Source organism: Pelodiscus sinensis, chromosome 8 (genome assembly GCF_052426305.1).
Source record: "Pelodiscus sinensis isolate ZL-2025 chromosome 8, ASM5242630v1, whole genome shotgun sequence".
NCBI classification, from domain to species: domain Eukaryota; kingdom Metazoa; phylum Chordata; order Testudines; family Trionychidae; genus Pelodiscus; species Pelodiscus sinensis.
The window spans coordinates 43,187,138-43,212,379 of record NC_143059.1 but is presented as its reverse complement, the minus strand read 5'-3'; the positions used below and the strand labels follow the sequence as shown (position 1 = coordinate 43,212,379).

Below are 25,242 nucleotides of genomic sequence, written 5' to 3'. Positions count from 1 at the left end.
ATCTGATTCCTGCCATTTGGAGATGTAATCTCATGAAACCAGCTCATATATTTTTGGGATCATTTCTGTTCATTAACTTTAGCCCCGATTCATCCTTTGACCCAAACCCTGCCTGCTTGATCCATCTTTATATAAAAGCAAGCAGGGATTGTCAGATATTTCCAATTCATAAACCTCCTGCCAAACGACTATAGCCTGTGAAAGCAGCAATTTAATATTTCACATGGATATATATCAACTATGTATAAAAGTTCTCTATTCTGAACTAATACTAGCTTAAAACTATCAAAATACATAACTATAAAACTGCAGTGTGAAAGCTTGCTACACAAGTACGAACTATAAGTGTTACCGAAAGTTGCAGCATTTGCCTTGCCATAACATGTTTCATGTTCAAAGCTGTGATTTTCTCAGCATGTTCAGCAGCAAATTGCTCTGTTTTGAAACTTAATAAGTCAGTAACCCTTTGCTAGCTCTGGGTATTATGGAAAGAGCTTAGAGGATTCTTTTGTACTAAAAACGATAAGTGAACTCAGACATCTGTCTGAGTACCAGCTATTTTCTCCATTATATCTGCCATTTCCGAAAAGCAGAATTAGTCCTTAAAGGTCTTGAACAACATGGACTATTTTAAATGGAGCACATCTACGTTTCAAAGAATAAGATACGGTATATCTAATTAAATAGATGAGTATTCCTCCCATTTATGGGTACTAAAGGTAAAAGTATTTATTCCTGAGTTTAGTAGCTCTTTAATCTGAAGCAGAATTAAATCAAGAACAGCCTAACCTTATTAAAAAAAAAAAAAAAAAAACAGGCATGAAAAAATTTGAATCACACTTTTAGAGGTAGTAAAAGATGGACTGATTAAATTCAGTCATTCATGTTTAAGTAGTTACAAAAGTAATCAGTATAAATAGATCTTAATACCCACTGACAGTTTTGCTGGGCTTGTTTTGGCGGGGACAGGGGGAGTTGTTTTTAAGGTCAATGGCTTGCCACTTTGTGAATGACGTATCTAAATAATGGGCTTGAGTAAGTAACACTTTACCTCTCTCTGAAATAGAGAAGTATTGCTGTAGCATTTTAGATACACGTACAGGTTGTACCTCCCTTGTCGGCACCCACAGGACCTGACCCATCCCAAATGAGGGAATTTGCCAGATCAGAGGAGATGCCCTGCCACTGTCCTGGGAGGCCGATCTCCCTCCCTGCAGCGTGCACCACTCCAGACACACTGCTAGTGGACTCCAGTCTTGGACTTGGGCTCTGGCCTGCTGGAGCTCCCCAGGGAAGGAGTTCCCCAGCCACTGCAACCCTGCTTCTCTCCTCCTCAGGGAGCTCTGGCTGAGCACGGGGCTTCCCAGCTGCCCCACTTTTTCCCACGCACCACTTGCAATTCCCAGGACAGGCCTCTCCAGTCCTGCTGGCCGGGGCTCCCGGCTGGTTTCCACTCCAGGGTGCTGGAGCTCTCTGATCCCATAATATCTGTGGTCCAGCAGGACCAAAATCTAGGACTCTCTGAAGCTTCAGTCTGTACTAAGTGTCCAGAAGATGCCCAATTTCCTAGCCAAACAATTCACAGCCTCCTGTCATTGGTGAATCAAGCTGCCTTACTTCAGGCCTTTCACTGAAGAGAGTCAGGTAATACTTTTGGCTTCTAAAGAGTAACATATGTATATCTCCCCCACCTCATCGTACCCGAGCCATACTTTATACGAATGAACAGAATTGCATACACCAAAAGTAACTTTCATGAATTTTACTGTACATATTTTACCAACAAGCTACTCACATTTTAATGATTCTTTTAGCCAGCAACAATATCTATTTTTAATAGAAGCACATCCAAACCTTGTGAACTCCAGGGTCATCCCTGAACCCAAGATATGTTCTAATGAGACAGCTAGTGGCACATTCTTCTTAACACATGATTACAAGTGAATGAATCAGATACAGAAGTCATAGTACTATCCTTGAAGGATGCACGATCTCCCATATTAATCATATATTTTAGAGAGTTTGTATGTTTGATCAAGAATTCCTCCTAAAGGGCAAGATTCAGAATACAGCTTCCTCTTATGACAAAGCAATGTAATGGTTTGGTCATGTCAGGAAAATGGGATATGCCTGGAATGGGATTGCTCCTAGTAAAACCCAACAAAGATTCACCAAATCAAGTACAATCCACAATACTGTTGTAAGTGAATGTTGAACGAGATCGAACCAAGAGGAGCCAGAAAAATAGGATGAATCTGGGTTCTCTCTTTTCTGTAAAGTTTGAGAAGCAAAGAAATGGAGTAGTGGCCCATGCTGGCACAGCTAAATCAATGCTTTAAGTTTGAATGCTAGAAGACAACGTTATTGGAAAACAAAATTTGACTATTTTTTAATCAAAGAAAACTAACAGCAAATAAGAGTTTAATAGGGATGAAGGGAAAAATACAGTCAATGGAATTCCTATTAAAAATTAACTTCTTAAAAGCACTATTTTTCATGTCAATCAAGGATGTATGTTTTCCTTTTATTTAACAAAATTGAGTTAAAGGACTCAAGCATAGAACATTGGACACAGGACTGAGATGCAGTTTCCATTCTAATCTCCTTCAGGTGCTTTTAACTTTCTCAGATACGTTTTTGGGCCAAATCTTGTCCCTGTGAGCAATTACAGAAGATTTGAAAAGTAGTGTGTACTGGTGACCGGCCCATGCGAATGCTACAGAGAAGAGCTTTGTAACATCTTGGCACTGGAACAGGGATACAGAGTTGCTCACCTCTGAAACACCATGCTGTGCCTATTGATGAGGAGGTGGGGGCAAAGGTGGCTTACAGTTATATATGTTTATTGTCCAAATCGCTCATGCAAGAGGCAGAAGCAGCAGGCTTGGAAGCTATTGCAACTCCATGGATGCTTCAGGCCATACTGCCATTTACTTGGGTTTCTGGCCCTTCATTTGTGGGACTACATCACCTTTCCCCACAGACTGACAAGTCAGCTGAGAGCAAGCTTCTCCCTTTCCTCTTCCCCATGCCTCCTTCTCCCCCCCACCAAAAACGGTGCATGTAGCCAACTTGCACAATAGAGAATTACAAATAGATTCTCTTTACCTCGATAACCTCCAGAGCAAATCAGATTAAGGTGTGGTATGCAGAGAAATCAGGAATGTCACTGAGTAAAGTGGATAGATAGGTACTTAAATATGCCACTATTTTTTGGTAAAAATACGTGAACATACTATTCATGGTACATATTTTAAAATGGCGTGAATCTAGAAAAGACCCCATTAATCCATGCTTCTTTACAGTAACATCTGCTTAATTTTAGAAAACATTTGAATAATTTTTCAGTTGTCTGGTAGCTGAGTCGAGGTGGTATGTTTCTCTCTCTTACAGGGAAGGGTAGCTTCATGCCACTTTCTGACACTCATTGCACAGACCAGGATCAGCACGGACTCTAAAATGAGTTATTCTAGCCATTCATGAAGAAGAGGTTCCACTGTCAAGTGCAGTGACTGGAAGAGAAACGGATTTTGCTGGGCATGACATGTTCATTTTGAGGGCTCTGCCAAGAGCCCACAAACACAATAAAAAAAGCAATTCCATTGAACATAAAATATTTTGCAGACTACTTTGTCAGTACCAAGGGAATGATTTTAATGGCAACAATATGATGAGAACTATTTCAAATAAAAGTCCTTCAAAAAGTTACACAACTTACTTATTTCTTCAGTAGAAAAATATTTGTGCTTTTCATTGGGCAGGTATTAATCAGCTGGAGTGCTCTACAGTAAACCCTGAGGCACAACCAAGAGCAATCACACAAACCTATTATTCAGTGCTAAATAAGTGATCAGATCACACATTAACTGAGAGAAAATGAAGAATAAGACTGAATACATCCAAGCACAAGCACATGCTAACCCTCCCCCCATTAAGTTAAACCTCAAAAGTGATTTAATTAATCCTAAATCAAAGAGATTCTGTAAATATTTCTATCACCTGGATCTCGGAGACATATGAACTCAGAATATAAAGGTAGTCAAGCTGTAAATGCCAATTTAGAAAGAATTTGAAGGTACATAAGTTTCAAGAAGGGGACAGTTTAATAATTGTGTGTAACCAAAAATTCTATAGGATATTGAAATATTTAAAAATCATTTGAAAACTTTAATGATTTTCAAATGATAGTAAGAAAATATATTTCATTAAAAGCAACTAAATCAAATGTTCACATCAATTAAAGGTGTAATATGTCATCATTATAATCTTTTATGAAGATTTTATTGGTGTTTTATAAAATTCACATTCAAAAAATTAGCTGTAAGGTTATTTTAAAAGGGCATTATTGGGCTAATAGGTATATATTGTCATGTTAATAAAGTTATTACTTCTCTCCTATAATATAATCATGATGCATGGCTCACTAGCCTAATAATTGTCCTTAAAAGGAGATACTATAGAAAAGAATGAAGGTGAAGAAATAGCAAACAAAAATGCTTTAGGACTAGATATAAAGAATTTAACTCATCTTGTCCTTTCACACAAGCTTCAACAACAAGATAGAAGAGCCTACAATTAATACCTGTAAGTAAATTTTAATATTAAACTTCAAAGGGCAATAACTAAAAAGAACTTTGAGTCCAATTTTAAAAACAAAAAACCAGCACCAAAAGTTCCAACAGAACTGATTAATAACTGAGATGACGCTTTGTCCAATGTTTATGACATTTTGTTCTTTGCTCATTTATGAGCCTTGTATATTTTTGCTAAAGCTTTCTTTGGCCAGAACCCTGGAAAGACCTGTTGAAAAAGATTGGCACTGCTTAGAGGAGAGAGAAAAGAAAACATGATGATAGAGCATGGGTTCTCCTTGGGTGGATCAGAGTATTGTAATAAGCTTTTTAATTAGATGGAAGACAAACACTAACACCCCTTTCCAAAGCACAGGAGGGAGAGCCTGAAAGAGTCTTCTGTTGTAATGGGAGTCATGGTACGGAAGACATAGTGCAAAGAGTCTCCTCCCCCCCAAAAAAGGGAGGGGAAAGAACAAATAAATGAATGGGGGTAGGGAACAAGAGAGAGAGAAAAAAAAAAAGACACCTTGGTTTCCATCCACTAGGAACTAATCAAAGATTTCAAGAGTGTCGATTTGTCAGTAGATGTGTCTCTCAAAGACTACCTGGTTTTTGGCTTACGATCAGCCAGGTCTGTGCCACATTTCTATCCCTGGAGACAGTTCTCTCTTCCATTAATATGGATTATTTGGCTACAAGCATTACTCTTGAGAGTGAAGCTTTCTATAATGGGAACAGTTTCCAAGGTGAGAGATATCCCAAAACAGTTCTTGAATGTAGTTTTTAAGAGAGGTGTCCATCATCATATTAATGCCTTGGCCTCCATCTAGCCAAATGTGTGAACCAGGTTGGGTCAGGGAGATCCATGTCTCCAGTAGCAATCTGTTTTGGTGAGACTCATGCATTATGTGAACAAAGTTTTATGGTGAAGCAGCCTCTGTTGTTGATAGAGGCACTTCCCCATAGTTTAGGATTCAAGGACAAATACAAATCTACTCCCAGGTATGAAACAGGCAATCTAAATTAAGGAGGGTCTTTTGGGCAAGGAAGTGGTAACCGTTCCCTCCACCACAGTTGCAGTATCTCTGGTGCTCCCCAGTGCATCAAAGCCAAATATGCCCATCAAGATATTTCCATAAGCTCAAAGAAAGCAATTGTGCTAATATTTTAAGAGGCTAGAGGGGATGCAAATAATTTTTGGCCTGATTCTAGCCAAAATAAAGGAGCAACTAATGTGTTCTTGGCCCTGCACTATTTAACATTTTTAAAATTGATCTAGGGTAAGAAACAAAAATGTTACTCATCAAGTTTGCAGATGAGAGATTGGATTATTCGGCAAGATGAGCACAAGCAAGTGATATGTTGTGGGTGAAATTAAACTTTCTTGTATTGGTAGGATATAGCCTCAGACTTTTCCTTCATGGAAAAAAAAAAAAAGAAAAGACTGAAATAATAGTTGCCACGTTCAACACAAGCACAAGTCCCCATCCAAAAAACAGAAGCTAAACACAAAAGGTGCCCGATAATTTGAGAGACATGAACTGCAGTGTTTTCTGGTCAGATAATACCCGGATGTGAGTGGGCATGGAATGGGGCAAGAAAAGCAGTAGACATCAGCACATGCAGACTCAAGGAGAGAGAGAAACAGTCATGCAGTCTGGAAAAGCATGGTATATAGTCCCTAAGGGTATGTCTACACTACCCCGCTAGTTCGAACTAGCGGGGTAATGTAGGCATACCACAATTGCAAATGAAGCCCGGGATTTGAGTTTCCCGGGCTTCATTTGCATAAGCGGGGCGCCGCCATTTTTAAATCCCCGCTCGTTCGAACCCCGTGCCGCGCGGCTACACGCGGCACGAACTAGGTAGTTCGAACTAGGCTTCCTAGTTCGAACTACCTAGTTTGTGCCGCGTGTAGCCGCGCGGCATGGGGTTCAAACGAGTGGGGATTTAAAAATGGCGGCGCCTCGCTTATGGAAATGAAGCCCGGGAAATTCAAATCCCGGGCTTCATTTGCAATTGCGGTATGCCTACATTACCCCGCTAGTTCGAACTAGCGGGGTAGTGTAGACATACCCTAAGACAAGTCACAGGGCCTGGTGTTTTCTAAAGAGACTTGGAGGACTATATCAAAAGAATGCTGGAGGAACCCAATGGGGGGGCGGGGGAAGAGCTTCAAGGAAGTAGTACTTTCCTAGTTGTATCTTCTTTATTCCCATTGTCTGATGGAATTATCACTTTGTCCTCATACCTGCAAAAACCTGCAACATCCCTAATTTGGCTAACAGCTCAACTCAAAAGCCTTAACAGTGCAGGTCAACATGGTCAAAGTTAAAATTATATCTCTAGAATCAAAGCAAATCTGACATGCTGTTTCTCCAAGGGAAGAGCCCCCCCTTCACCTTCAGGAATTTGAAAGACTGAAAGGGACATTTAGCTGAACAGAAGCTTCTAATGTGACATTATGTCCAAAAAGTGACAATGTGATCCTTAAACAGATATACAAGGGAATCATGAGTAGAAATACAGTGGTTATATTTATGCATTTAGTACTGGAACTGTGACCAGTTCATCATGCACAATTTGTGAAGGATCTTGATAAGCTAGAGAAGGTTCAGAGCAGAGCCCCAAGAATGATGAATGGGTTAGTAAATAAGACCTACCATGAAGGGCTCAATCTATTTAGCTTTACAGAAAGATGATCAAATCGGGAATGAAAATTTATATAGCTTCTGCCATTAGAGTTTGAATCGAGGACACATTCAGCCTGGAAATAAAAAGGGGCATTTTTTAAAAATAGTGATAAAAATTAACCATGAGAACTTACCAAGGGTCAAGTCGCCTCAAAACATCACTGAACACTTTTAAATCAAGGTTAGATTTTTGATGCTATTATTGAGGCATCTCATGTAGTCAGTTCCCTGCCATTGCAGGGACCTCAAGCATTGGTAATAATTTGGTCTCTTGTTCTATGTGCATAGTAAAGAGCTTCATTTCCTAAGAAATGAAGTTCTCTAGTCTACATCAAGTTTTCTGGTTTAATATATGGTTATCTGGGTGAAATTTAATGGCCTGTGGTATACTACAGGCCAATCTAGATCTAAAACCTCTCTTCTGACCTTAATGACTATAGTGCTGGATGTTTTTCTAAAAAGAAAGCTCTAGTTCAAACAGAAATTAATTCAGGAAAGTCCTATGGCCTGTGTCATACAGGAGGGCAGAATATAGGATCACTGTGGTCCCTTATGCCTTATCTACCATCAATCTATGACGTTTCATTAGAGTTAAGTATGCAATTCAATGGGACCTGGTTGGAGTATTTCTCTTTTGCAGTTAGCAATACGTGTTACAGAAGTCATCCAATGAAGAATCTCATCTGGTAGGAGACTCAAACTCTTTTGGTCACTAACACAGTCGTTTGTTACAGTTTAAATAATTCCTACTATAAACAATTTAAGAAGAAGCCAGTGACCCTACTTTGTGGTTGTTCTACTGAAAAAAAATGTGATCTGATCACAGAAATTTCTAAAATCATTCTAGAATATTATAAAATAGAAGTACTTTAATTCAAAATACTAATATCGCTTGAGAAGTTCTTTCAAATTAGGTAGCTATCATTAAATCTATTTTTAGACAAAGGATAACAAAATTTTGCATAATTTCAAAATTGTTGAGAACTATGGGTTCAAAAGTTACTCACATTCCAAGATCAGGGTTTGCAATCCACTAATAGTGAAAGATGGAGGGGAGAGGAAGAAACTTAATAAAAAAGACACCTCTCAAAAGCCAGCTATATTAAGACAAAACAGTTAAAAACAAAGAATGTGACAGGAGCAGAGAGAGAATTTTTTGCATGAAAACAGATACCAAATATAATGTATATACGAGACACCAACTAGCATTTGGAAGGATTTTATCAGCTATGTTCAGTAGTGCTAAAGGGACACCTGTGAACTAAGAAAGTGAGTGTGACCAAGATTCCTAGTGTTCTGAATTTAAAAAAGAAAGTTTCTTAGTTTTAATGCAGCAGGGATTTCTGATGAGATTATGCTCTCTCTCATGCTAGAGATCCAGATGAACAAATTGACATACCAGCAAAATATACCAATTATGCCTTTCTCAGCAGACTGGCCACTGGCAACGTACCACACATCCCCATCTGTGCCCCTGAACACCAGGCCTCCCTCTACATTAACCGGAAGGGGTACTTCTTGGTCATCCTGCAGGCCGTGTCTGACCACTGGGGCCACTTCCTGGACATCAGTGTGGGCTGGTCTGGCAAAGCAGATGACACGCAGGTGTACCGCAACTCCTCTGTGTGCCAGAGGCTGCATGCTGGGACCTTCTTCCCTGACCACCACATCAGTGTTGGGAACGTGGACATGCCTGTATGCCTAGTGGGGGATGCAGCCTACCCATTACTACCCTAGTTCATGCAAGCCCTACACAGGACACCTTAACCCCTCCCAGCAGGCCTTTAATTCCAGGCTCAACAGGGACCGCATTGTGGTGGAGGGGGCCTTCGGCCGGGTGAAGGCCCGATTTTGATGCCTCCTCACCTGCCTCAACCTCTCCAAGAGGAATATTCCACACATAGTGGCAGCATGCTGTGTGCTGCACAATTTGTGTGAGAGGAAGGGGGAGGCTTTTCTGCCAGCCTGGATGGCAGAGGCCAACCACTTGGCTGGCCTGTACATGCAGCCTCGCACGGCTGCCAGCTGGAAGGCCCATTGGAGGGGGGGGGGCTACTGGTATCTGGGAGGCCCTGGGGGAGAGCTTCCAGACAGAGGAGGAGTAAAGTCTCCCTGGTGTGCCCCACTGGGGCCTTGTGCCTTATTCCACCCTCACGTCCTTCCACTTTCCCTTTCCTAACCCCCCTTCCTGATGTCAAATAAAAATACGTGTTGCCAAAAAACCCTTGGTTTATTCACCATAACTGGAGTGCGGGGGGATGCGGGTGGGAGAGGGGAGGGGGAAACCTGGGAGCAGGAGGCAAGGGAAGGAAGGGGGAGGAGAAGCTCAGGGTTGGGGGTCTTGCCAGCCCACCTGTCTCCCAGCACTGCAGGTGTAGGGGTCTTGGTATCCCCAGGGGAGGGAGGAGGTGGGAACGGTCATGGAAGAGGGGTGGGGGGGAGGAAGGAGCATGAGGGGGAGCAGGAATGTCAGGAGGAATGATAGCTGGAGTGTCAGAAGACAGCAATCTCTGTGCCATGGTCTGCAGGTGGTTGCGAATGGTACGGCCCTGGTCATACAGCTCCTGCAAGCTCTCCCGCAGCAGCTGGAGGTCTTCCTGCACCCAGTGCTCCCGGCTGTGGACCTGCCTTTGAAGTAACCCCAGGTGCTGCTGCTGGTATCCCTCCTGGTTCGGGGTGCGCCTGCTGGCCCGGGTGCAGGAGGATGTTCCGGGTGAGGCAGTGCTCCCTACACTCACAGCTGGTGCAGCTGTGGAGAAGCCAGACAGGTGGTCACTTCTCCCTGGGGACACAGTGGATGAAGCCCAGCCCCCCTCTGCAAGGTGAGGACAGCAGGTCTCCCCACCATCATGTCCTGCTATCCCCAGGACTGTGTTCTGGCCCAGGACTGTACCCATGCCCCTGTGCTGTATATAGTGTGTGGGGAGGGGGGCAAAGGATGTGGCCTGCCTCTGCGTAAAGGGGGCTTATGGTGGGAGGACATTGTGCAGTGTCCCTCCCTGGGGTACAGAGCATGTCATGTGCCTTCATACATACATTTGGGTAATGGGTCAGGGCCCCTGTGTTGCAGCTAGCTGGGGCCACATGCCCTGGCTGGCACGGCACATGCACAGGTTGCTGCGTGATCCGTGGTCAGCAAGGCCCACACGCGCAGTCTCTGAGCTCCCACCACGCATAAGGGCTACGTCTACACTGGTCCCTTTTCCGAAAGGGGCATGCTAATTTTCAACTTCGGAATAGGGAAATCCACGGGGGATTTAAATAAAGATGTCCGCCGCTTTTTTCCGGCTTGGGGAAAAGCCGGAAAAAAGCATCTAGACTGGCCCGATCCGGAATAAAGCCCTATTCCGGAGGATCTCTTATTCCTACTTTGAAGTAGGAATAAGAGATCCTCAGGAATAGGGCTTTATTCCGGAGGATCGGGCCAGTCTAGATGCTTTTTTCCGGCTTTTCCCCCAAGCCGGAAAAAAGCGGCGGACATCTTTATTTAAATCCCGCGGGGGATATTTAAATCCCCCGCGGATTTCCCTATTCCGAAGTTGAAAATTAGCATGCCCCTTTCAGAAAAGGGGCCAGTGTAGACGTAGCCAAGGGGACAGCGATAGCACTCACATGTCAAGGCCTCCTTGGCCTTGGAAGACAGCAGTGAACTTGCTGGTGGTATGCCTCTATGATGAATCTGAGAAGTCTCCTCTGGGCAGGGTGGATGGTTACATAATATGTGTCTTGAAGGTTGAGGGGTGAGAACAGTCCCCTTTGTCCAGTGCGGTTATGATAGTTGCAAGAGTGACCATTCTGAATTGTGTTAAGGATAAACTTGAGTTTCCTGAGATCCAAGATTAGTCTCTATCCCCCTGTTTTGTTTTTTGGAGGGGGGTAGGCGGGGGGAAGAGGGCAGTTAGGGAATAATGGGAGTAGAAGCATCTTCCTCGATATTCTGTGGGAACAGGTTCTACTGCCCCTTGGGTGAGTAACTTTTGTACCTCTTCTTGTAGTAGGGGCTCGTGTGATGGGTCCCTGAAGAGGGGTAGGGTATATGGATGTGAAGGGGATTGTGTAAGCCAATTTGATAATTTCCAGGACCCACTTATCGGTAGGGATGTGGGCCCATTGTTGGTAGACAGATCTCAGGTGGTGATGGAAGATGACATTTGAATGCACTGGATCCGTGGGGTGGTCGCTCATCCAAGACTTCAAATTTGTTGCTTGTGTGAAGTTGATTGAGTGTTGAAGGACTGGTTCTGTTGCATCCTCCTTCTGTTGGAGTGCTGCTTAGGCATGTTGTATGGCCTCTGTCTGTAATAGTTATAGTCCCTTAGCCTTTGGTAGGGAACATATTTGTGTCTCTTGTAGGTGGAGTGTACATCCCCGGAGTGTGGTACGGAAGTCCTTCATAGGAGTGTAGGACTCCATCTGTCATTGTGGTGAACAAAGGGAGATCCTCCACCTTAGATTGCAGTTCTTTTGGGACCCCTGATGATTGCAGCCATGCAGCTCTCCATGTTACAATTGCTGTAACTGTGGCCCTGGACACTGTGTCAATGACATCCATTGCAGCCTGGAGGGCAGTTTGCGGAGACCCCCCACCTTAATAATGGATTGGAAGTGTGGTCTCATTCTCAGGAAGGTCTTGTGCCAGCTCCTGTGTTTTAGCATAGTTCACATGACCATAGTTAGCTAAGAGGGCTGCATAATTCGATATCCTGAATTAGAGGAAAATAATAGAGATGTAGCCATGTTAGTCCTGTGCTGCATGGGTCTCTCCAAGACCTTTAATGCAGGATTCATGTCCATCCGAAACAGGCATTGAGTCATATTTCTTAAAACCAGAAGAGTCCAGCATGTTGAAGGAAAAAAAGCTGCAGCAGCGGCACTTCTCTCACTCTTTTAGGTAACCATTGAAAACTGTCATTAATTGACTAAACTATGAAGAAATTCTAAGCTATCTATGGTATTCCTTTGTTTTTCTGTCAGAAAGAAGAGCACTGCTCTGACTCGGTCTTCATCAGAGAATGGTAGAAAACGAACGGAGGGGACTTGCGTCGCACGTGCACTCAGCAAACAGAAGGAGCGCAAGACGCTGGGGCATGGTACAAGGGGCACTGATTACCAAAAACCTCTGATCAGCAGGGTGAGGATGCACCAAGACCCTAAGTGGAGCACCCCCAGGGACACCACTTGAAAAGACTTGAAACTTCAAGGGTTAATTTCCAGCCCAGGTTCAATGAGTTCAGAGTAACAGTCTAGCTGGGAGACAAGAGTAGACTTGACTGTTCAGTCTACTTCCTTCTAAGGCTGTGTCCAGACTCAGGGTTTTTTTCGAAAAAACTTCACCTGAGTCTAGACTGCAGCCGCGTTCTTTCAAAATTAAGTCAAAAGAACACGGCTTTTCTTTCGATGGCGGTAAACCTAATTTCACGAGGAAGAACACCTTTTTTCGAAAGTGTTCTTTCGAAAAAAAGGCGTCCTTGACTGCAAACAGGGCATTTTCGAAAGAGAGCATCCAGACTGCCTGGGTGCTCTTTCGAAAAAGCGGCTTGCTTTTTCGAAAGTTCCACTTGCAGTCTAGATGCTCTTTTTCGAAAAAGCCTCTTTCGAAAGAGGCTTGCAGTCTAGACATAGCCTAAGTGTTCAGCACAAGTAGTTTTTTGTACAGATAAACATGCCTCCATAAAGGCTAAAAGCTACTGTATAGATGGGGCTGGATTTAAATACAGAAAAGCATGAAGAAGATTTTCCTAGCTGTTGGTTGTGGTAACTTCACATTTTTCTCTGCTGCTTTGTAGGCAATCCATCCTTCTCACCCTTTTCTAGCATCTGACACTGACTGATCTCAGCACCTAAAAGAACTTTAGGATCCCTAGAAATAATATAAACTATCCAGGTAATACCACCACCACCCCTTTATATAGGGATCTCAAAGACCCTCACAAAAGGAGGTCAGCACCACTTTCCCCCTTCCCTCCCATATAGCAAAATTAATCTCTTGGGGTACATCTACACAGCAGGGCTAAAGTCAAATTAAACTACGCAATTGACATAGCTTATTTCAGCTTTTGGCACTGTCTACACAGCAGGAAGTGGAAAGAAGAACAACTCTTCCTTTGAGTTCCCTTAATCCTCGTGAAGTGAGGGCTACCATGAGTCAGATTAAGAAGTCCTCCATCTTGACATTTTGAAATAGCATCCATTGACACTACACACCTTCATGTTATTTTGGAATAACATCAGTATTCTGAAATAATGCTGCCGTGTAGATGTAACCTTGTGTATTTGCTATGAAGGAGTCACTACACACTTTAATACATAAAATGGGGGAAATGCAAAGGAGAACAGAGGCATGGAACAAATACAGAGATTATATTTTCTTTAGGATATGCTTTTGAAATTTTTTTTGCCTTTATATAGTTAGACCCATGATAGATGGTGAAAGTTTTTATACTAAACAATCCATCTATTAAAATAACCAGTGCTGCCAAACAGTCATTCAGTATAACAGGTTCCACCTCCCAACCCCCGACCACACTCAGAGCTGTGTTTTTGCTACCCTCTAACATGCTGGCTAGTAGCAAGACTGTAAAAGCAGTACTTTCAAGGGATTTGTTATAACAGGTTAACTGTAAAAATGTTAAAATGGCATTGGATGACAGGGATGTAGTCAATGATCATCTCTCATTTAAGTGTACTAAGAGCCACTACTTATAGTCAACAGGATCATCTCAAAAAAAGCCAACATTGTTAATATTTACAGAATAGAAAATGATCATCCACGCAGGTACCGATGAGCATGAAACATATGAAGAACAAACATGATTTAGATCTTTCAAGATTACACCATGCATTCTGATACAGGAAACAATATGTGGTTTAAAAATATGCTTTGTTCTTGTAAATGCCACTTCAGTTGATCCTACAGAAATTTAAGAACTCATAACAGTGGTTCTCAAACTTAGGAACCTGAGAACAACCCCCCCCCCCCCCCCACCACCCAATCTTGATTTAAAAGTTCTCATGGACTCCCCCGCCCCAAGCCTATTGATGTTTGTTTACATTTGAAGAAACAAATTACATGTTCATTAAAAGTGCTATTAAATTTTTAACAACATTTTGGATAATTCCTAACAGATTGGATTTACAAGTGCAGATTCTGAAGATGGACAGAAAGCACAAATAAAATGTATTTGTCACAGTGCTCACGTATTTTGCATTTTAATTCATGTGTTTAAGCAATTTTGCTGGAGCATGATAAAGCTTCAGATGAGTTACCATCATTTTTAATTTTTAACCTGTGATCCACAATTATTTATGGGCATATAGGCAACCCACATTCCACTGTGGGTTAGTTTCCCAGACTAGGCAGCTGGGGTTTTCTTCTTTATAAAAGAAAAATGATTTCCAGTAGAGGCGAATTTTGCAGCAGGGAGCCCAGCTATATATGCAGGGTCAAAGGGCCCCACCTGAAGTTCTAGCACTGAACAGGGAGTAAACAATGGAACACAAAAATCAATGGTAGTTGTACAGGATCTCCTCACATTTATCATATTAGACAAAGTCCTTATCTATGCAAGCTGTAAATCACATTGTGCTCCAAGGGAAGATAGAAGCTTTGATGAGTGAGGAGCTCATTAACATGAGACTGGAAGGATGTAGATTCAAAAGCTCATGACTAGCTCACATGAGTGACTTTATACAACCACAAGCTAAGAAATGTTGCTGCTTTTTTCCCCTCCTTTTTAAAAAACAAAAACTTGGATTCTAGAGCACAGCTCTGCAGTAGTGGAAGGCTTGTGAATAATTCACTAAAAGCCACATTTTAAAAAGCAGTTCTTAAAGTATTTTAAAAATGTTACAGTATTCTTTTACATTTCTATCGTTAAAGCCATGGTCTGTTTGTACTATAAATCCAGTCACACAGCCTTGGAGGGGGGGGGGGGAAATATAGAGATTTCAGAAACCCCTTTTATGAACACAACATCCAACGCAACATAGTACCTATCTATTGTCCAGAGTTAGAAGTGAAAGCTTGGGGCCACTGAACATGGGGCAGTCTCAACATTCCAGTAAGACAAGTCCATTTCTTCTCCTAACAACCCACTAGATCTTAGTCCTCAAGACTGTCACAGACCTTAAAGCAATCAAAGTCTGAATATTCATTTCCCATATCTCAGACCAATGTCATTTGTGTAGAGATATCCCACATTAGTGTTTCCCTTTGAAGTGAGGGCACTCTTTTTATTATTAATTATTATTATTATTAATGTCAGGAGTCATCCCAAGGACTTAATGAGCAAATGAGGCGGCCAAAATTGCTCTTGTCCCTTGCATATCATTCTCCTTTGGACGAGGACTTTCAATGGGGAAAAACTACAATCTGTTATACTTCAAGACACTCCATGGAAAGATTTACTTGTAATGGCTCATTCAGGAAACAAGTGTGACACGTAGCACCCCATATTTTTTATGGAAGTGTTCCTATTCATAAGCATATAATTCAACTCAGTATGCTTTATGCAGAATAGTTTGTAACATTTAAAAAGTTATGTGCTGGATGTGTATATTTGCATCTACCTATCATTCTTGTATTTGAAGTTAGAAATATGAAGTATAAACCTGTTTACTAATTTAGATATGCTAAATGAAGGCCATTAGTAGTACTCAAGGAGATTAATGGCCTGGTACTTGGGACTATTATATATGAATAATCTTGCTTTTGCTGTAAACTATGGTTGGCTCTGCCAAGGCATGTGGCTAGGTCACATGACGCTAGAACCCATTTTGGATTCTGTACTTTTCCACAGAAGGTGAGATAAGTTTGAATAGCACACAAAGGATTCCCACCTTCAGCAAAATATATTGAAGTCTTCTGCATAGCTCTGCTGCTGCCAGATTCCAGCATCCCTGTTTACCATCTAAGATCTCTTCTGCAAAAACCTGGAACTGAACATTAAGGAGGATTGGGCCTGGACAGGCCAAATCTGTGAAAAAAAACTAATTAAAAGCATTTGAGGGTGAGATGTTACATGCAAAAATGTTTAGTGTACTAAGCTTAGCTGGTGTGTTTGTTTAGTGACTTACTTTGACCTGACTGCTATCACTTGCAGCTACTTCAATCCTATTTTTTAATACTTATTTATACTGGGTTTACTAACTGTCGTGTAGCAAGTCCTTTTGACCACGGCCTCACGCTTATTGCCCATACTGCTACACAGAAGCCCCTCACAAGGAAAACACAGGCCGCTGAGGCGGATCCAGAGACAGAGCTTGAATTCCCTTGGATGCTCAGCACAGTTCTCAGTAAACTGAACTGGACTTGGCAAGCACCCAAGCCAGGAAGATAAGAGTAGGGAAAAAAAGTTAGGTTAACAAGCACTAAAAACAGGACAAGATAGGAATAAGGGAAATGAGCTGTCATAATACACCAGTTAACAAGCACCTGGAACAGGGCAAGAAAAAACATAGCTAGCTTTCACGTGTGCCAGTCATGTCAGCATCAGGCACTGACCACAATACCTTGAGGCAGACGTCATATTAGGAAGGAACCCTAATATGATACCGGATATCAAATCATAGTATCAACTAAAGCTGAACCGTAATATGGCACCGGATGTCAAAATTATAGTATAGCACTCTGAGCACTAAGCTGGAGAAGGTTCTGTATCAAAAAAATAGAAGGCACGTCTCGTCCATCCTGGCTGAGGGGTTGATCACCCAAGGTCGCCTCCCACCCACTGAATCACAAAAGGGTGTACAAATCTGGAGCATGCTACACGTTTTGTGTCTGTGCATCGTAATCGTTTCTGGGCTTGTGAGTATTGCTTACTATATTGTATTAACCATTTCATATTTAGCGGTTGTTAAGTATATGTAGATTAATGATTAACTCCACCAGCTGTTCAAAGATAACCATAGAAGGATTGGCTACAGGAGGAGTTTTTATTATTGCTGTATTAGTTTTATTTGTTATATTCTTTTTTGCATGCTGCGCTGTCTAAGACTAATCAGAGACAGTGATTTAACAATCAAATTGCAGTTAATAAAGTTTGTAATTGGTTAAGTGCATTTAAGTCTTGGGCCTTCCTCCTTCGGAGCCCCAGTCCCTTGCCACAAAAAACTACCCCTAGACAATCCTCGAACCTCTGGTTCATCACTAATCAACAAGGTTACCTCAGTGGGGCAACAGGTATGCAACTCTCACTGAGAAGGGGGGAGAAAAGTTGAGAGCTTGCTTTATATAAACTTTATGCAAAATAAAATGAATTTGTCTGGGATTCTGGTCCCATAGGAGAAGTGCATGTGGGTGTTGTGTCAAGTCCCTTTGAGTCTTACCAGAGCTGAGTTGATCTCAGTGTCTGTGTGGTTTAGCTGTGGGCTGAAAGCCCAGCTCTGCCATTGCTGGAGGAGACTGGAGAGTCTGCCTTAACCGGTGGCGGTCAACGGCTCCATTTCAGATTTTAGTGGGGGGCAACCTGTGTATGTGATGGGAGGGGAAGAGAGTGAGATCATGGGGCAAGGGGGGGGGGGTGGACTGAGGACAGAGGATTCAGCAATGTTACTGAGCAACTTCTGTATAAGCCAAGCACCAAGTGGGGGAGAGGACCAACCCTATCTGCCCTCTAGGTCTACACTGGCAGCTTCTTGCACAAGAATAGTTGTTCTTGTGCAGAAAACTTGCCTGCTGTCTACACTGCACGAGCGTTCTTGCGCTAGTAAATTTACAATATAGTGTTGTGAAACAGGGCTTCTTCCAGAAGAGTTATTCCCCTCCCCATGAGGAATAAGCCCTCTTGAGCAAGATCTCTTCCACAAGAAGGCAGTGTAGACAGGCAACATGAATTTCTTGTGCAAGAAGCCCTTATGATTAAAATGGCCAATAGAGCTTTCTTGCGCAAGACAGCATCCACACTGCCACTGATGCTCTTGTGCAAAAGCACATGGCAGCATGGACACACTCTTGTGGAAGACTTTTTGCACAAGGACTCTTCTGCAAAAGAGTTCTTGCTCAAGAAGCCGCCAGTGTAGATGTAGCCAGAGTGTTAATGAACACTGGCTAAACTTTGTAACAAGAAGGAAACCTGCTCATTCCTTTAAATAATTTGTTAGCTAACCTTCACCTGTGAAAGTCACAAGTAAATCCCAGATAGCATTTTATTATTCCCTTAGTTTTAGTAACTAATATAAGACTTGGATTAAAGGGATGAAAGCCTGACCCTATTGAGTGAACAACAAACTCTTCTTGACATCAGAGCCAGATTTTCAACCCATGCCACCTAAACTCTTTCTACATGGAAAAAAATCATTTAAAAATAGGAGGTTTTAGATACTACTTTGCCTATTTACTTTAAATTCTTTATAATCTCAAAGATGTTGTTTGCTGTCCAGAGTGTAATTCATTCAATTCCTTAACAATCCAAAGACCACAGCAACACTTAAAATATTTGATTCATTATAATGGGTTGAATTCTTTAAAGCTTTTTTAATATACAGAGAACATGAGAAGTCATGCCTCCCCTCCTCATCCCCCGGCCTGTCAGACAGTTATGGAACATGCACAAGCGATGGAAGATTTGAAAGAGCCAAAAGAGCTGTGGATAATAGTGCAAAGAGTCACACATCCCTGCCCCAGACCCAGGCCCCTCCAGTTCCCCCCCATACTAACCCAATGCCCTCCCCAGAGCCAGGCTGCCCCAGACTCCTCCCATTCTAACCCAATGCCTGGGTCTCACAGGAGATGCCACAGCCACGCACTTCTCTCTCCAGGAACTGGGGCACATGCACAAAGCAGGTATGTGGCTCCAAACAAGCCGTAACCCTGAGAAGCGCATTTCTGTGAGCAAAGAGCCAAAGGTTGGCCACCCCTGAATTAGATGACATTTGGATGAATTTGAGACCGTATTAGGAGCACAAACTGATGTGGTAAAAAAAAGCCTGAGAAGGGAGTGAAGGAAGTGGCTAGCTCAGAACATAAGCCAATGGTAGCAGACTATTACAATTGTTTAATCAATAAAAATATGGGGATTTGTTATTAGAAACTTGAGACAGGAAGAGTTTATAATCTGAAATGGCAGTGAAGGCAATTAACTCTGATACAGGAACTAGCAGTCAGGATAGAAGCATGGGCAGATTGTAGGGATTAAGAGGGGGCAGGAAGAGGAAATAAGAGCAGGGTGATAGGCAATGGCAGAGAGAAGTCTGTATTACGGACACCATTCACCACACCACAGTATTTACTAGAACCAGAAGCCACAGTATTGTCCTTATTCAGAATGGAAAAAACAACTCATACCCTGGTGAATTTAACTGCTGTGTGTATTAAAATGTACAGTTTTGACATGTTGCTCACCTTTCACCTTTAATTTTATCATTTTTTGTGTTTTAATTTATAACAGTCTCTTAAAATACTGATTAATCTGAAAATCCTAGATGTAATCTGGGTACAAACAGACCAGGTAGAGGCACTCAGAAGTGTAGTTCTGGCTGGTGGCATGCTACTGAGAAATGAAATGCAATGATGCCTTTTTTTTTTTTTGGAAAAGGCACTTCAGAAGCCTCAGAGGTTCCATGCATACTATAAATCATGAAGTATTTTCAGCAGCAAAATGAAACTAACATTAAAAACATTTACAAAACAACAAATGGTCTGGTAGCACTTTACAATAAGAGGAAAACTGCATGATACTGATTAATTTCATTCAGCATATTTTAATAACTGAAATTTACCTTTACTAAGGAATACTCTTGTGCACTTGCAAATGGGTTTGCTCACCGGAGATGGTACCTTCTTGTAGCTGCTCAGGCAAGGTGTGGGGTAGGGGAGGGGGCAATTAGCCCTTACCTGGTGTCTCCTCTCCCATCCTCTTGCTCTGTGGGACTCAGCATGCATCCTCTTCATGTTTTGGGCCTCCAGCCAGGTGACTAACCAAGAAATGTTCAATTCCACCACTACCACTTCCCCAGCAGTGCTAGGGGAACACAGACCAACACTCCTAGCCACCTATTTTTCCCCCTTAATACATTCTTCCTTCAGGACCAGGATAGCCCCTCTCCCTTGGATTTCCTCCTTTAATTTTAACACCAGGATAGCGACTAGAGACTTACTTCTACTACTAATTTCCTGGCTGTATTTTAGTGTTGCCTGATCCTTCTCAGTTGGGCTCTGTTCCCAATCAGGGGCTGCTTGTCTAGCCTAATTCCTTCAGGTGTGGCCTACAAGTTAATCGGCCCTCATCGCTGCCTCATTAACCCTTTCAAGGCTGGTGTGGGTTAAACTCCCCATTCGAACATTCCAGACATAGAGTACTGCCAATACTACACCCCTGCTTCACCTGGGCTCCACTCCTTCCCCACTGTCTCCCTCTTTTCTCTACCTACCCATTCCAGTCAAATCTCCAAATCTAAATGTAGCAAATGATATTTGGAAAAAACACTCTTCTGAAATTTCTTTCTAAAGAAAATGGAGGATATTTTAATTGCATGTCAGTTTGTGAAGACTGGGCATGCAGAAGGTACCTAATTAAAAGCACTAAATTTGGGAATAAAAATGTCAGTCATAGGCTTTTTATATACCCTGAAGTTTGTCAGAGATGTGTTTCCAAAAGCTTTAGTGTGAGAGAAAGCCAGTCGTCCTGCCAAAAACACCATTAAATATTATGGAATACATGATGCAGCCCTTCTTTTGTTTTACATTTTCTTCATCGGTATTTCTAAGATGATTTTATATTTTAAATATGCTCTTACACCTTCATAAAATAATCATCCAGATTACTACATATTTAAACTCACTGAAACAAAGACATTGTTTTAAATTAATCAGTTGGAGCAGTGTAGTGTGCTCATAACAAAGTTCATTGCTTTTAGAAAAAGGAAACATTAATTTGTGATTTTCATAACAAGAGATGTTTATGAAATTTCACACTACGTTTATGTTAAAAATATGTTTCCAAAGATTTTAGACATAACAAAGGATTTTATATCTTAGTAAGGTACTGATTTTGGTGGAGGATTCTCTTAAAACTAGTTCATCAAATAGAAGAAAGGGAAACTTATTTAACCAGATATCTGGAAGAAAAGTAATGTTGTCCCTTTAAGAGCTCTCTTCAACATGGGGGTGAAGAGAAAGCAAAGGTGGATAAAAAGGACAGCAAGAGTTAGGAAGCAAGTTTTTGTACTATAGTAATTAAAATGAAAATGTGTATTTTAGATAAGGGAGGTGTTTTGAATAATTTATTAAAACCCCATATATCTGAAGAGCCAAGCATTTAAGGTTAAAGCTGAATACTCAGCTTGTGCATCCAAGTATCTATGCACAGATTTTTTTGGAAATGTGATTGTATAATCTTCAGCAACAAACTAATGAATATTTAAAGCAAATTTTAAATTAAGGTCCTGTAGACATAGTAATGCACAATTGTGTTTGTTAGTAAATTCAGGCTCGGCACATTCCTGTTAAATGTTTTCATTACCACTTAATGGTTCTTTCACAGGTTTGATGTTATGCTAATAGTCCTGGCTAGCTGGAAGGCTTTTCACTTTTAAGTTAACAGATCCACTGCGGGGGGAGGTAGACTAGCAAGCAGCAACAGCCTGCTGTGAGAGCCTTCAGGAACAGTCAGAATAGAGATAGGAAGAGGAGAGAGGTTGAGCACCAGGGGTACATCTAGTCTACACGCCTTTTTCTAAAGAGGCTTTTTCGAAATATACTTTAGAAAAAGCCTCTTTTGAAAAAGAGTCTAGATTGCACTAAGCCCGTGGTCACCAACAGGTCGATTGCGAGCTACTGGTCGATCTCGAGGCCTCGACCAGTAGCTCGCGAGGCGTCCTGTCTGCCCCGCCCCCATTTCCCTCCCACCCCCAGAAGCCCCACTACTTACCTCAAGAGGTAATGTCGGCTTCAGAAATCCCATGGTTTAGCGCCACTTCCGGCAATGCCTGAAGTGCGCTAGCTGCTCTGCCGGCCCCCTGCACCGCACAGGAGGGTGAGTCAGCCCTGTGGGAGGTGCGCAGAGGGTTTCCGGCGGGCGCGGGAGGTTGGTCCCGGGGCAGGTGTTCGCGTGGGGCTTCCCGGCGCGGGGGGGGGGTTGGCCCCATGGGCAGGCGCGCACGCGGGGCTTTCCTGCACGGGGGCGGGGGGGGGAGTTGGCTCCGAGGCAGGCGTGCGCGGGGCTTCCCTGCATGGGGGGGGGCAATGCTGGCCGCGGGGCAGGCGTGCGCGCGGCTTCACTGCGCGGTGGGAGGGTTGGCTCCCTGGGCCGGCTCCGCGGGGGGCTTCCCTTCAGGGGAGGGGAGGGCTGCCCCTGGGCAGGCGCGCGCGGGGCTTCCCTGCACGGGGGGGTCGGCCCCGAGGCAGGCGCGCACGCGGGGCTTCCCTGTGCGGGGGGGACGGAGGGGTTGGCCCCAGGGCAGGCGTGCGCTGGTTTCCCTGGGGGGGGGAGTATGCTGGGAGAAGGGAGATGCAGGGGACTCTCTGCGTCCACTGGCACCCCACTCCCCAGCCCCCTCTCCCGAGTCACAGAATGCTGTCCCCACTCTCCTGTCCCCAGCTACAGAACTCTGTCCCTATTCCTGTCCCCACTCCCCGAACTCCTTCCCCACTGGCACCCTGTCCCCAGCTGCAGAACCCTGTCCCCACTAGCACCCTGTCCTCTGCCCTCCCAGCACCCTGTTCCCTCTCCCCTGTCCCCAGCCACAGTACTCTGTCCCCACAAAATGTATAATTATAAATGCTTCATTTTAGATTTAAATAGCATGAATACAAAACAGACCATTTATTTCATAACTATAAACACGTGATTTTAATTGTATGTATCGCATAATTTAAAAATAAACTGTTGATCAGAGTGTGTAAGTGAGGGCTGGGGATAGCAAGTGATGGACAGGAGGAGAATAGAGAGGGCGGGGCTTCAAGGAAGGGGCGGAGCTTCAAGGAAGGGGCGGGGCGGTAGATCTTCGCCTGTTCTGAGATTTAAAAAGTGATCTTGGGTGTAAAAAGGTTGGAGACCACTGCACTAAGCAGATCGAAAAAGTGATCTGCTTTTTCAAAAAAAGGGCACCTGGAAGCACTTCTGCCAGGGCATGGGGGCAGCCTTTACTTCCGGGTCCTGCAGCGTGCTCTTTGCAGAGACACGTGCTTAAAGAGGCCCCCCTGAACAGCCATTCCTTGGCTCCTGCAGCTGGCTTGCCTACCTCCTGGACCTACACGGACAGCAAAGCTTCTGCAGTGCTTGCTTTGAGTGCCCTGCTTTCTGGGATACCACAGCATTTATTTTCCTCATTGGTTTTCATGCTTTGAATTGTTTTTCTGCCATGGAGCCGGAGCTGCCCCATTGCAGGCGATGGCCCCACTCTGTAGTGCTTCAGGTTCTGCTGCAGCTCCGAGACCTTCATGGTGTTCATGCCAGGTCTGGATTCTGACCCCAGCCTTCAGCCCCTCGTTTAGGATGCAGCAACACTGTTCTTGCCACCAAACTTGTACCACGAGAAGCAATTTTGTAGGCTGGAGACAAGTTCAGACTGGTGGAACTGGCTCATCATAGAGCAGTGGGATGACCAGGCTTGGCTCCAAAACTTCAGGATATGTAAGGCAACCTTCCAGGAGCTGTGTACCTGGCTTGCCCTCGCCCTGCAACAACAGGACACCAACCTGCGCCCTGCCATCCCCCTGGAGAAGAGGGTGGCTATTGCCCTCTGGAAGCTGGCCACCCCCGACAGCTAGCATTCAGTGGGACACCAGTTTGGCGTGGGGAGATCTACTGTTGGCGCCATGTTGATGAAGGTAAGTCCTTCTGGGGGGACAATCCATGCAGAGTAGGGGGAGTGTAACAGGAAAGGGCGGGGGGCAATGGAGTGGGAGTGAAGGGGCTCCTGGCCTCACCCTGCCCTACTGCTGGGAGCAGCTGCCTGAGGGGGGGGCTCCTGGGATTTTTTTGGGGGGGGAGAAAGAGGGGGCACCTCCCAAGGACTCGGGCAACCCCTCTAACTTCCTATTCTGTGTGTTCGTATGTGTCTATTTCTGCAGGTGGTGAGGGCCAGCAACTCGGAGCTGCTGAACAGCATTGTCCCCTTGGAAATCTGGATACCATCATGGCTGGCTTTGCTGGACTGGGATTCCCGAACTGTGGAGGAGCACTCAATGGAACTCACATCGCAATCTGTGCACCGCCCCATCAAGCAGCCCAGTACATCAACAGAAAAGGCTACTTCTCCATGGTGCTGCAGGCCCTGGTTGACCACCATGGACAATTCACTGACATTTGTGTGGAGTGGTCAGGCCGGTCACATGATGCTCGGATCTTCAGAAATTCCTACCTTTACCACAGGCTGCAGGCTGGAACATTCTTCCCACAGTAAAACTTTGCTGTTGGGGATGTGGAGATGCCAATCTGCATTGTGGCCAATGTGGCGTACCCCCTGGCTTATGAAGCCGTACACTGGGCATCTGAACGCAAACAGGGAACAATTTAATGCACACCTGACACAGGCGTGCTTGCAGGTCAAATGCTCCTTTGGCCGGCGGAAGGGAAGGTTTAGGTGCCTGCTCACTTGCCTCAACACGGCGGAACGCAATATCCCTGAGGTGGTGGCTGCATGTTGCGTGAGTCACAACCTGGAGGAGAGCAAAGGGGAGGCCTTCCTCCCAGGGTGAGTGACACGGGTTAATGTCGAGGGGAAGCGGTTCGAGCAGCCCCAGACAGCTGCCATCCGCCAAGCCCATCAGGTGGGGGTCCACATCCGGGAGGCTCTGCATGAGAGATTCTCAGCAGGAGCCCAATGACTCTCTTCAGGCCCTCCCCAATGGGACCTGTTGGCCTGGGCTCCTAGCCCCAAGACCTTTCCTCCCACAACCCATCCCTGCACCAGTCTCCGGACAGTTAACACACACACACACACACACACACACACACACACACACACACAAATGTTATGTTTATTATCAAACAATGTGCAAAGAATTAACTTTTTGTAACAAAATAAAACTGCGT

The 25,242-nt window shown here is 43.9% G+C and overlaps 1 long non-coding RNA gene across 2 annotated transcripts in view; it reads right to left on the bottom strand.

Annotated features, from left to right (window-relative positions):
• Positions 1–20,434, bottom strand: part of LOC112544130 (uncharacterized) — a 132,425-nt gene extending 111,991 nt beyond the window's left edge. Inside the window, exon 1 of one of the 2 annotated variants that reach the window (XR_012905643.2) lies at positions 20,100–20,434. This is a non-coding gene — a long non-coding RNA (uncharacterized LOC112544130). The remainder of the gene's footprint in view (positions 1–20,099) is intronic. The other variant, XR_003087451.3, reaches the window with a different exon arrangement.
• Between the last annotated feature and the right edge of the window lie 4,808 nt (positions 20,435–25,242).